The sequence below is a fragment of the Anabrus simplex genome, chromosome 1, assembly GCF_040414725.1.
Source record: "Anabrus simplex isolate iqAnaSimp1 chromosome 1, ASM4041472v1, whole genome shotgun sequence".
Taxonomy (NCBI): domain Eukaryota; kingdom Metazoa; phylum Arthropoda; class Insecta; order Orthoptera; family Tettigoniidae; genus Anabrus; species Anabrus simplex.
The window spans coordinates 765,816,476-765,829,521 of NC_090265.1; the positions used below are offsets into that span (position 1 = coordinate 765,816,476).

Consider the following 13,046-nt stretch of genomic DNA (forward strand, 5'->3'; position numbering starts at 1 on the left):
CAGCGCTCTGGCGCTGAAAAGAGGAGATACAAGAAGGCCTTAAAGGCCCGGGAGCAGGCCAAAGAAGGCCTAACTCCTGGGGCTGAGGGGACTTCTACTACCACAACAGCGACAACAGTGGAGGGATCCAATGGGCACAAGAGGCGGGACCCTGAAAAGGGCTCTGCTTCTAGGGCACAGAGGACCCCACCAACTAAGATGCCAGCGGGGAAACGACTTCTGTCGGGGGCAACCCCAGAAGAAGATCGACAGACCCGCAAGAGACCCAAAGTGGAGTACGCCAGGATAGCTAAAGCTGGGATCAGGATGGCCATAGTGCCTGTGGGATATCCTGACCAGCAGCTATCCGAGAAACAGGTGGAAGCTGTGGAAGAGGCTATCACCAATCTGATAGACGAGCTTCCGGAGCAGGGGCCCATTAAGCCTCAGTTCCTGGACTGCTATCTGTCAAGGGGTGCGGCCGTCATCATAGCGGAGAACAATGAAACTGTAGCATGGCTTTCTAGCCTTGTTACAGGTATACAACCGTGGGAAGGAGCCAGGCTCACAATTGTGGGCATGGACAAACTCCTTTCCTACAAGAGAGTCATGGTCTGGATACCAGGACAACCAAAGGACAATAACGTCCTTTTGGGAAGAATGGCACGCCAGAACCATGGCTTAAATCCCGCCAGCTGGAGGGTCTACGACCGCAAGGAGGAGAAGAGAGGCGTCCGCCTTGTGGTCAGCATGGACTCCAGGAATGTGGAGAAAGTGGTGGGGAAGAAGATCTTCTGCGGGGTGCATGTGGCTACCTTCACATTAGTGGAGGGCAAGCGTGACAAGCAGAGGACCAACCCCACCACAGATAAAACCGAGACCAGCAGGGGCGAAGAGCTGGAGCCCGGACAGGAACTGGGGCCAGCCAAACCCCAGGATCCATCGCGGGAGACGGAGCTGCAAGTTCCGGAGACCGCATAAGGTAAAGTATTCTATGAAAGTAAAGAATGATTACTTTCATACAAGCAAATATACAACATTGTATAGCGGCCTCTAGGGTACTTAACAGAAGTATCCAGAAAGGCGGGTTTTCGGTCGCCCTGATACAAGAACCCTGGCTTAGACAGGGACATATCATGGGACTAAATTGTGCAGGTTTCACTCTATTCAGTGGAATAGCAGAGGAGAAGCCTAGAGCATGTATACTAGTTAAGGATCATAACGCTTGGGCTATACCGGGTTTCATTACTAGAGACCTAGTAGCAGTCCTAATGAGATATGAAGAGGGCGGACAGCCAAGAGACTTGGTTGTCTGTTCTGCATATTTCCCAGGAGACTCTGAATCTCCACCCCCGCCGGAGGAGTTCAAGGGACTGGTGATATACTGTAGGAAACAAGGATTAAACCTCGTAGTAGGATGTGATGCCAATGCTCATCATAGCATTTGGGGAAGTAAAAATACAAACCGAAGGGGAGAGCACCTCATAGAATTTCTATGTACAACTGATCTTGAGATCATGAATATTGGTGATACCCCTACCTTCATTAATAATAGGAGCGAAGGGATCATAGATCTTACCCTGGGTTCCATGGGAATCATGCAGGAATTTAAAGACTGGAAGGTCTCTCTGGAGCCTTCCTTGTCAGATCATAGACACATTGTGTTTTATATAGAGGGCTCCATCGAGATCCCGTCTTACAGAAACCCTAGACGAACCGATTGGATATCTTTTAGGGAGGACGTGAGGAGGGGACTGAAGGGAGGACCCTCAAATATAATTAAAAACAAAGAGGAGCTGGAGCTCAGTGTGAGTTTTCTCACACGGACACTGGTTACCTCTTATGAATTAAACTGCCCTATTGTTAAGGCAAAAAGAGTAACAGGAAGCTTCAAGTGGAATAGTTATCTTGAACACCTGAGGAGAAATACACGAAGGCTCTGGAATAAATACAGGGAACTTCAGGATCAAGAAAGCCTAGATTCTTACAAAGAATCACAAAGAAGGTACAAGTCAGAAGTCAAGAAGGCTTCTAGGAAATCTTGGAGACAATTTTGTGACTCCATTGAAAGTCAACATGAAGCGGCAAGGCTTCATAAAATTTTAACCTTGGATAGAAGGGCAAGGCTGGGCTCATTGGAGACTCCTTCTGGTGGATACACATCCACAGAGGGGGAGACCCTGAGCTTACTGCTTGATGCCCACTTTCCAGGTTCGGTAATCACGAATAGTGAGGTAGAATCGAGCGGATCCTTCAGACCCGATAAAAGTGGCTAGAGGGAAGCCGCAGAGATTGTTACCCCAAGAAGGGTTAAGTGGGCATTAGAATCCTTTGCCCCTTACAAAAGCCCAGGTGTGGATGGGATCTTCCCGGCGGTTCTTCAGGAGGCGGGGGGGTCCTTATACCATACCTGGTCAGAATCTTTAGAGCCTGTCTCACTATGGGGTACGTGTACTCCTTGTGGCGTCAGGCGAAGGTGGTATTTATACCTAAACCCGGAAGGTCTTCATATACTAGACCTAAGGATTATAGACCCATTAGTCTAACGTCTTTTCTACTTAAGACCTTGGAAAGACTGGTGGAAAGACATATCAGGGAGAAAGTATTAAGAGACTTTCCCCTGCATTCTCATCAACATGCATATCAACCAGGAAAGTCGGTTGAGACGGCACTACACCAGCTGGTTTCTAGGCTGGAGAGTGCCTTGGATCAGCAACAACTTGCTATGGTTGTATTCCTAGATATAGAAGGGGCCTTTAACTATACATCTTTGGACTCCATAGAACGTAGTCTAGAGAGAAGAGGAGTGAGCAGTATGCTCATAAAATGGATTATGGCCTCACTGCAGGGCCGTCAAGTTCTGTTTACTCTCAACGCTGTAATGTTGAGAGCTAATATAGACAGGGGGTGTCCACAGGGAGGAGTATTATCACCAACATTATGGTGTCTGGTAGTGGACGAACTACTTACCAGGTTAAATGTTGGAGGAATATACGCCCAAGGCTATGCAGACGACATAAGCCTGATGGCGGTAGGAAATTTCCCCAGTACGGTTTCCGAACTCGTACAGAGCTTTCTACGTAGGGTGGAAAGATGGTGTCACGAGACAGACTTGTCGGTTAATCCCGATAAGACGGAGCTCGTGGTATTTACCAGGAGGAGGAGGCTAGACGGACTGTCAGAGCCTTTCCTATTCGGAAAAAAATTAGTTAAGACAACCTCGGTTAAGTACCTAGGGGTAATCCTTGAGGCAAGACTGAGTTGGAAGAAACATATAGATCATAAGGTGGATAAGGCTCGCAAGATTATGTGGGCCTGTCGCAGGGCCGTCGGGAAGACTTGGGGCCTAAGACCTAGGGTGGTCCAGTGGCTCTATATCTCCATTGTACGGCCCACGATCACCTATGCATCTATAATCTGGTGGCCAGGCTCAGAGAGTAAAACTGTGAGCACCAAGTTAAACAGTGTCCAAAGACTTGCGTGTCTAGGAATAACAGGGGCACTGGATACTACACCATTATGTGCAATGGAGGCCATCCTAGGTTTTCCCCCCTTACATTTATATGTTAAGGTAATAGCAGGAATGAGTGCCTATCGCCTTTGGTCACTCGGAGGATGGTCCTTCAAAAACCCGAATAGAGGTCATGCCTCTATTCTTACAAGGCTTCACCAGACTTGCCCTATGACAATGATGATCGGGGATCTGATGAAGCCTAGCTTTAATTTGAATTATAAATTCACAGTGGTGATACCCACAAGGGAGGAGTGGGCCGCGGACGCTGGGGCCCGTCTTAAGTCTGGGGGCTGTACATGGTACACAGATGGCTCGCGGACTGAGGCGGGCACAGGCGCCGGGGTCTGGGGGCCTAAGACAAGGCTCTCCCTTCCTATGGGTAAATATGCTACTGTTTTCCAGGCTGAAGTATACGCAATACTAGCCTGTGCTTTAAATATATGGAAAATGCCTGGACACAGAAGACACGTCACTATATGTAGTGATAGCCAGGCAGCGTTAAAAGCACTATGTGCAGTTAAAACAACATCAAAACTGGTATGGGAATGCCAAAGGATGTTAGATCAGCTGTGTGAGCTTAGCTCAGTTACCTTATTATGGGTTCCTGGGCACACAGGAATCAGTGGAAATGAAGAAGCTGACAAACTAGCGAAACAGGGCTCAATGGGTTCCTTCACAGGACCAGAGCCCTTCCTGGGAGTGTCACTCCGAAGTGTGAGACTGGCAATATCCCAATGGATAAACCAGTCTCACCTAGATATTTGGAAGAGGTTAACCATAGCAAGACAGGCACGTGAACTTATCAAAGGGCCTAGTCAAAGCTATAAAAAGGTCCTAATGAATTTGAATAGGACCAGAATGAGAATGGTAGTTGGACTGTTAACAGGCCACAATACCTTACAGAGACACCTACACATCATGAAAATCACCCAGGATCCGATGTGTAGAAGATGCGGTAAGGAGGAGGAGACCTCCGCGCATGTGTTATGTCAGTGCGAGGCTTTTGCAAGCACTAGACATCGATACCTGGGCTCACATTTTGTGAGCCTGGAGGACATCAGGAACACCAAAATCCGGACACTGGTATCCTTTATAGGAGCACTAGGTCTGGACTAGGCAAACCCGTTCAAGGGGCACAAAGGGTCTTCATAGACCTACGTGTGGAGCTCTGCGAAAACAGGGCTCACCCATTTCTTATCTATCTATCTATCTATCTATCTGCCACCCCCGAGGCCCGGGTTCGATTCCCGGCTCTGCCACGAAATTTGAAAAGTGGTACGAGGGCTGGAACGGGGTCCACTCAGCCTCGGGAGGTCAACTGAGTAGAGGTGGGTTCGATTCCCGCCTCAGCCATCCTGGAAGTGGTTTTCAGTGGTTTCCCACTTCTCCTCCAGGCGAATGCCGGGATGGCACCTAACTTAAGGCCACGGCCGCTTCCTTCCCCCTTCCTTGCCTATCCCTTCCAATCTTCCCATCCCTCCACAAGGCCCCTGTTCAGCATAGCAGGTGAGGCCGCCTGGGCGAGGTACTGGTCATACTCCCCAGTTGTATCCCCCGACCAAGAGTCTGAAGCTCCAGGACACTGCCCTTGAGGCGGTAGAGGTGGGATCCTTCGCTAAGTCCGAGGGAAAACCGAACCTGGAGGGTAAACAGATGATGATGATGATGATAATAATAATAATACTAATAATGAAGAAAAATTTTGGAAAAGAATGCAGAGTCTTCAACAGACTCTGAGACCTTCTCTCACCCACAAGGAGGTTTCAACAGTATAACAGGCAATCCCATAACACTTTCGTTTTACAAGATTTTTTAAAAAAGTTCAATTAATCAAAAGCCAAACCAATATTGAGATCTAAAAGTCTACATCAAATCCGTAGAACAATTAAATCCATTGGATGTTTCTGTCCAGTTGGAGAAGGGAAAAAATAAACTAATAGATGGTAACTTACATGGAGTCCTTGGGAAGGTGCTAACGCTTTGGCGACAGCCGAGATGCAGTTACGGTACTCACTCAGACCCATGAAAGCAGGATATATTTAAAAGAAAATAAAGCTGGGGACGTCCACTCATTTGTAAATAACCAAAACTTGAGGGCATCAGGCCCTTGTGCCTTATGAGTTAGTACGTCATCATGTTGTATGCCGACGCTCTACACACGAGCCACCACATTACACATCCAACTTCCAACATGGCTAACAATCATCTCACAGCTAGGGATGGGCGCGACTGAAGCCTGGAATCGAGAGCGTCGACTCCATCGTCTCCGAACACCGGTCTCGGTTCGCATGAAGCCTCTCGACTCCAAGTTAACTTGATGCGCATTGCGGGGCCACACGGTCGCTTCGCATGAAGCCTCGCGACTCCAAGCGAACTTGAGTCTCATTGCAGGGCCGATTGCGTGTCGAGGCGCGGAAAATAACATGAAATATTATACATGTTGCTGCTCATTTGCCCATTGGGTTTTTTAAGAGTATTGTAGAGTGAAGTACGATATCGTTAACGAAGACGACGAGCGTAATGGTGTAATTGAAATAAAATTAAACGTGTCATGTCAGAAGGTATCGGCATAGCGGACCATGGACATTTAATTTCACGTCTTTATTTGTCGTGATCAGGAAATTGATAAACAGATATCGATGGTAAATCATTATGAATTGCACATGAACGATGAAAACAAATCTAATATGGGTAAATCCTCTAACATAATTTGAACATAGATTACACTATTAAAAGCCTTCGTGGCTCAGGCGGCAGCGCGTTGGCCTTTCATCATTGGATTCCGTGGTTCAAATCCCGGTCAGTCCACGTGAGATTTGTTTTTCTCCGAATACTCCGTTTTCCCTGTCATCTTCCATTCTAACAACACTCTCCAACATCATTTCATCTGTCAGTCATTCATCATTGCCCCAGAGGAGTGCAACAGGCCTCGGCAACCGGTACAATTCCTATCCTCGCCGCAGGATGGGGGCTTCATTCATTCCATTCCTGACCGGGTCACTGACTGGAAAACAGGTTGTAGGTTATCATTATAAATCAAGGACCACGTTAAGTCTTGTTGCATTATTATTATTATTATTAGTAGTAGTAGTACACAAAAGTCCCTTTTCGCGACAGCCCTGGTAGGCCTTGGTCTACCAAGTGACCTATGCCCAGCTCGAAGGCCAGTAGATTACGAGGTGACGTGTTTTCAGCACGACGAATCCTCTCGATCGTTATTCTCGGCTTTCTAGATCCGGTCTCTACTCAACGTGATCACGAAACCTGAGATAAGGTAAGAATCCCTGACCTGGCCGGAATCGATCCCAGGGCCTCCCTAGACTGCGGAGGCGGCTATTATGACGCACAATGTTTGGTAAAATATTTGTTGTAAAATCATACTCTAAGCGCTCACTTCTTTTTTTCTGTTTTATGCCCCAGGCCATGGGTATGAATCATTTACAATTAAAAACGTAACCCGGCCGAGTCAATTGAAGTCAATATTGGCGATTATCTTAAAATATACTATCAGGTTATTATTACCACTACAATTATTGTCATCATTATCATCATCGTCGCCAAAATAGACCTACAACATTAACACTAACGACGACAAAATCCCGAAACAATATTTAACAGGCGCACGCGTTGCCCCCTACACCGCGGAGCTGTACTCGTTGAAGTCAATATTGGCGATTATCTTAAAATATACTATCAGGTTATTATTACCACTACAATTATTGTCATCATTATCATCATCGTCGCCAAAATAGACCTACAACATTAACACTAACGACGACAAAATCCCGAAACAATATTTAATGTTTTGCTGGCTAATAATCATCTTGTATTCATCGTATCACGCGTTACCAAGGGAGGAACGTGGAACTATAATTCCAAGCAGTTCCGACAATAGTTGATAGATGGCGTTACTGCATCAGTGGAGTCGACACTGGAGTCGAGAGTGTCGGTTCCAGAGATAGCAGTCTCGACTCTTCGCGACTCCGTTCGCAGCCCATACCTACTCACAGCTCGCCGGCTAGGCTACATGAAGGAGAAGCTTGCTGGAGAGCAGGACAGCCCCTAGAGAGAGACTCGCTCTACAGATGGTCCTTCACCGAACCACAAAATAACGTGTGACCAGAGAAAAATATATAATATTTAACAATAGAAAATAACTCCAATGGTAGAGATGATGCAAATAACTTAGCGACATAAAGCCGCTCAGGAAATAGTAACAGAAACAATTCAGGATTAAAATCCCAAGGGACACGGATTTCAATGGCGAAATAGCCAGACCAAAAATGTAGTGGAAGAGGCCTAAAACACGTCACCTCAGCCATCCTGGAAGTGGTTTTCCGTGGTTTCCCACTTCTCCAGGAAAATGCCGGGATGGTACCTAATTTAAGGCCACGGCCACTTCCTTCCCTCTTCTTTGCCTGTCCCATCCAATCTTCCCATTCCTCCACAAGGCCCCTGTTCAGCATAGCAGGTGAGGCCACCTGGGCGAGGTACTGTTCATTCTCCCCAGTTGTATCCCCCGACCCTAAGTCTGAAGCTCCAGGACACTGCCCTTGAGGCGGTAGAGGTAGGATCCCTCGCTGAGTCCGAGGGAAAAACCGACCCTGGAGGGTAAGCAGATGAATAAAGAAGAAGAAGAAGAAGAAGAAGAAGACTATAACAACATTTGTCTCGCAATCATCATAATTACCCTTTTGTTGCCTCTTACTTGACGTGTTTACGTCTTATCGGTCTCCACTAACCATAACCTATAATAATGTCAACCATGTGTCTGTGTGACAAAATACTATTTCAACACACTACTAGGAGAACTTTATGTAAAGAAACAAAAGATGCTCACTGCCAAACGCGTTCAGAAATCTCACGGAAATGTGTTAATTTGTCTGTAACAATTGTTTCGTAACAAATGTTGGAAATGTGTTCGTGAAACAGGGCACTTTTAAACGAAGTGTTAACTTAATAACAGTTGTTAGTTAACATTTGTTAGGTAAAATTTAACATAGAGTTGAAGAAACTGGCCTGACATATATGGAGGAGAATAGAATTCAAGGCAGTGAAATGAAATACCTAAGAAGTATGATAGGAAAGACAGATTGAGGGATGAAGATGTGAGAAAGGAATCAGAATGAAAGATTAAATGAGAGAACTGAAAGGAGTAAACTAAGATGTTTTGGACATGTAAAGAGGATGGAGGAGAAAATAATACCAAAACACATGATGGAGATGAAGTTTGATGGATAGAGGGCGAGAGAGAGATCTAGAACAAAGTGGATAAAGAGGAGTGCAAGAAGAAGGAACCTGGACTGGGACAAATTGATGGAAGAGGGATGGTGGAAGGAGAGAAAGGGGAAAGGAGGAGGATGATTAAAAACCCTCGCTCTCAGCACCAACAGACATTTTCAAATCTCGTGCACTATATGACTTTCTAACAGCAATACATAATATGATCCTGTCCCACAAGTTTGTAGCTGATGATGACCATTAAACTCCAGTGAGGTAAAATGCAGTACTTACCTAATGATCGGGATTTTCTTGGTGCTGCCACGACCTAAAACAAGAATATTACGACTCACATGTAGAGTTACCACGTCACTACACACCTCCATTTTTATACACTGTTACACACCTGGTGGCAATTTTCCCACCTGCAAAGGCTTATGATAATTTTATTCACATGTTCTTTAACCCAAGAATACATTATTCTCTAGTTGTCCAATACTAACATACACAAAATGTACATGCATGTCAATATCTACGCTAAAAGAATAAGCAATCTCTACATTGTTGCCAGAACATATAGGTCTGGGATTTGGATACAACGACTGCATGTGGAGTTGCTCAAACACATTTGGTCCATTTCGTCTGAATTAAGAAATTTTCCCTTTCCACTCACAGCAAGTGACGTGCTGAATGTTCTTTTTCTGATTAATTGTATATAGTTGAAATTCTTCATTCTTTAGAAGGTTATTAAGTAAATTTTAAAACAAAAGATCAAGTGGATTTCACGTGTAACGTGCCTTTACGAACAAGATATGTCACTTGCTCCAAGACTCAAAGACTCATAGTTTTTAAGCCTTTACCACAATTTTGATAAGATGTTCTTAACAACGCCTGTATCTATGAAACCTGTACTTTGTGTGCATGTTAATCTTTAACTCTGAACATGACTGAAGATTTTGTTAAAGAAAACAAAACATGTACCATTTTTAAATAGATTAATGTTTTTTTATTGTAAGAGTAATCGAAGGTTATTGGAAAGGTGGAAATTTTGAAGTTATTAGTTAAGTTTTTTACATATTGTTGCCAGAAGTAAATATTATTTAAGAATTATGAAGTACAGTTTGCATTATTGAGCTATTCCCTGAATGCCTCAATATACGTAATATGGTAATCTTAGCAACGCATCAATTATTCGCATGCAAGAAGCAGGGTACGAACTCTGAAGTTCCGTTATAGGCAAGCTGGGAGCGGTACAGAATGGAATTTTCCAGAGGGTAGCTCTCCAGTTTGAATTCGAAGCGAGTCATTGCCATGGTTACTAGGCACGCTATCCGGGTTCAAACTTTCAAATTTTACTGATTTTGTGTGGGAGTGGCTAGATTCAAACGAAGGGAGCTCCACAACAAGATGCCAGGATGACCAACTTCGAATTCGCAGTAATGCATCTCGAGATTGTCAGCGATCATTTCCCCGTTAAGCTAGAATTCCACAGTTCCAAACTAAATCTCACCAGCAGTTATAACTATCATTTACTCTTGGATCCTAATAATGTCTTCTTGAGTCTCTATTTAATAATTTCATTTGAACGAAAAGTCATTGACAAGGAGATTGCCGGTCAACCGTCTCCCAGTTGCGGTTAGGCGTGGGTTCGCCTCATGATACAAAGGGGTAGGCAGTGTACTTAAGGAAACCTGGTGGGGAAAGCGTCCTCACTCTTCTGAACTTGGTGGTGCGCGTAACACGTTGTCCGCTAACAAAGGGCCGTTATACGCCTGTGCGCGATTATATTTAACTTTATATCCATCTCGAGCAAGACAATTATAGGACAGGTATAATATCCTAAATTATTATTCGCTGTGTTAATGGACCACGAGCTGGTCACGCGAAGATTTGATTTATAAAATCAAATTAATTATGCTCGAGTGCTGCCCTTGAGTTTTATGAACACTCGAACTGTGACTGATATCTAACAGCGGTTCGCGAACGGGTTACATGTGTATCGTGTGCGTCTCGTACATTTTAGCCGCTACATAAACTTACGTCGATTGGGTCTGAACCCTTAAACTGATGTCACATATTTCGGACTAACATTTACAGTATGTGTAGGCTGAGCCAATTGCAGCCAAATATCAGGATCGGCGTTGTGTAATGTGTACTCGTTAAGCGGTGAAGAAGTTGGTGCTAATCCACTTGTATTCTGCAGAAACCTAGGAGACAACCATGGATGAACGTGGTATCAACGCCTGGACCTGCCAACCAATGTGTAGCACTGGAATTACGAGCAGCTAAACAGCCTAGACATGTGGCTGTGGAAAACGGGATGAATGACGACTGACTACGAAAGATAAGTACCTAAATCCAACATTAAATGGCATGATATCAGTGTAGGAAAAGTACATTCAGGTTAGGGAAATTAGTTACTATTTATTCATGTTTAAAATAAGCTATCATAGCTGTAGTTTGGTTTGCTTCATGTAACGGTAAATGTTTGGCAAAGGGGGTGTGGATACTTTACACCTATGCCACTTGTACATATTTATTTTAGTTAAAATGGTAGAGGGTCACGCCTTACGATTATTTAGTCTGTTTGTGTTCATTTTTGCTTGTGTGTATTTATGTTATTTCACGTCTTCTATAGTTATTTGGGGAAGAGAGTCATTGATATTGTGCCCATTTACATCTCGTAGACAGCTCTCAAAATGGCGCCGAGTGAAGGTATGGCCCATCTGATCTACAAGATGCAAGGAATAGATATTTAATAGGATATTATTGAAGGCCATACACGTCACGGAACGGTCAAATATTGAAGGCACTACGGTCAGTGGAGTGTCAAGTGAATTGTTTTATGAAAAAATAGAAGACAACGGATTGTTAAAAAAACTCCATCTTAAAAATTTTCATCGGAGAGTGAAGACGCTATTGGCGAACGCGCTACGTATTTTGAAGAAGACGGAAAGATTTAGTACAGGTACTTGAGAAAAAGGGATCGGCGTAGTAAAAGAAACGACATAATACACCAGCCGACGAAGAAGAGTTGATAAAAAATATAGAAATAAGCAAGATACGTCGAAATACGCGTGGGAGGATCTCGACAGGAACTGAACTACATTCTTCAAGGAAGAATCAAGTGAAACCTAGGAGAAAGATTCTCTTACGGGAAGAAAACTACCTTGATCTTGTTTCAAGAGAAGAAGAACAATTTTCGACACTTGCAAGAAGCAGTCGATATAGATACATATACGCAGAACTTAAACCCGACGAAATTAAATTCACTTTGAGAGCAGCAAAAGAAATAACAATTGAGGAATTATTATCGTCGAATGGAACATACCATGGCTATTTACTGCTCTGAAATCTGCATTTTTGTTGCTAACAGAAGTGGCATGATGATAGATTGCTAAATACGCATGATGGACTAAGCTGGGGAGCAGCACATCCTTACCGGAAGACCAACCCATGATGAGGAAGGCAATGGGAAAACAGACGACCAACCCAGGATGAGGAAGGCAATGGGAAACCACTTGACTAACCCATGATGAGGAGGCCGAGGACCTACCAGACGACCAACCAATGACCTGACCGCAGAGCCAACTACATCCGAATGGAGGCGGAACAGCTGGACCAGATGTAACGATAAGCGAGCTATGTCATTTACATTATTTAATTACATAGTTTTTGGTTCGCGTACACAGGTGCTTTTGGCATGTGCCGATAAGTTGGTTATAGAATCCGTGGAATTTAAAGTGCAAATGAATAATGAAAGTGATGTGTGAGATATTTAAGTCCATAGTAATACGATTAAGCAGTGTAGAATAAGATTCTTGTATGTTATATATACATATCGCCGCATATTGGTCAGAATAACTCGTGAGTAGCTACAAGTTGAAAGAAGTGTCTTTAATAACAGCTGATAGTAATGACACATTAAGGAATTGCAATGAATTCATATTGGTTATGCTATATGTCTACGTCACGTTTGGTATGCGCGGTGGTAATGAATGCATAGAATCACGTACTCTTTGCTTCGCAATAAGTGCATTGAACTCAGCTTTAGGGTTATGATAAATAGCGATATTGAAATGCGTTTGTAAGAAAGGAATTGTGGCATTTTGACATGGTAAAGTGAATATAATCGCGACATGTTGTTATGGAGGCTATGGTAATTAAGATGTTAAGTGAATGTGGAAATAAGGTTATAATAGTGGTAACTCGACGAAGTATGTTGTTGTATATGAAATGCGAAGGTTTATTGATGTATTACGTAGAGGCCAAGTAGTGCCTGCAGTTTAGGATATGCCATGCCACACTTATAACAGGGAAGGAATTATGTAAA

The 13,046-nt window shown here is 43.9% G+C and overlaps 1 protein-coding gene across 1 annotated transcript in view; it reads right to left on the bottom strand.

The window, feature by feature from the left end:
• LOC136873168 (tetra-peptide repeat homeobox protein 1) overlaps nucleotides 1-13,046 on the bottom strand; it is a 245,950-nt gene that overhangs the window by 172,271 nt on the left and 60,633 nt on the right. Inside the window, exon 2 of the mRNA XM_067146687.2 lies at nucleotides 9,008-9,041. The gene's annotated coding sequence lies outside the window, so the exon portion shown is untranslated. The remainder of the gene's footprint in view (nucleotides 1-9,007; nucleotides 9,042-13,046) is intronic.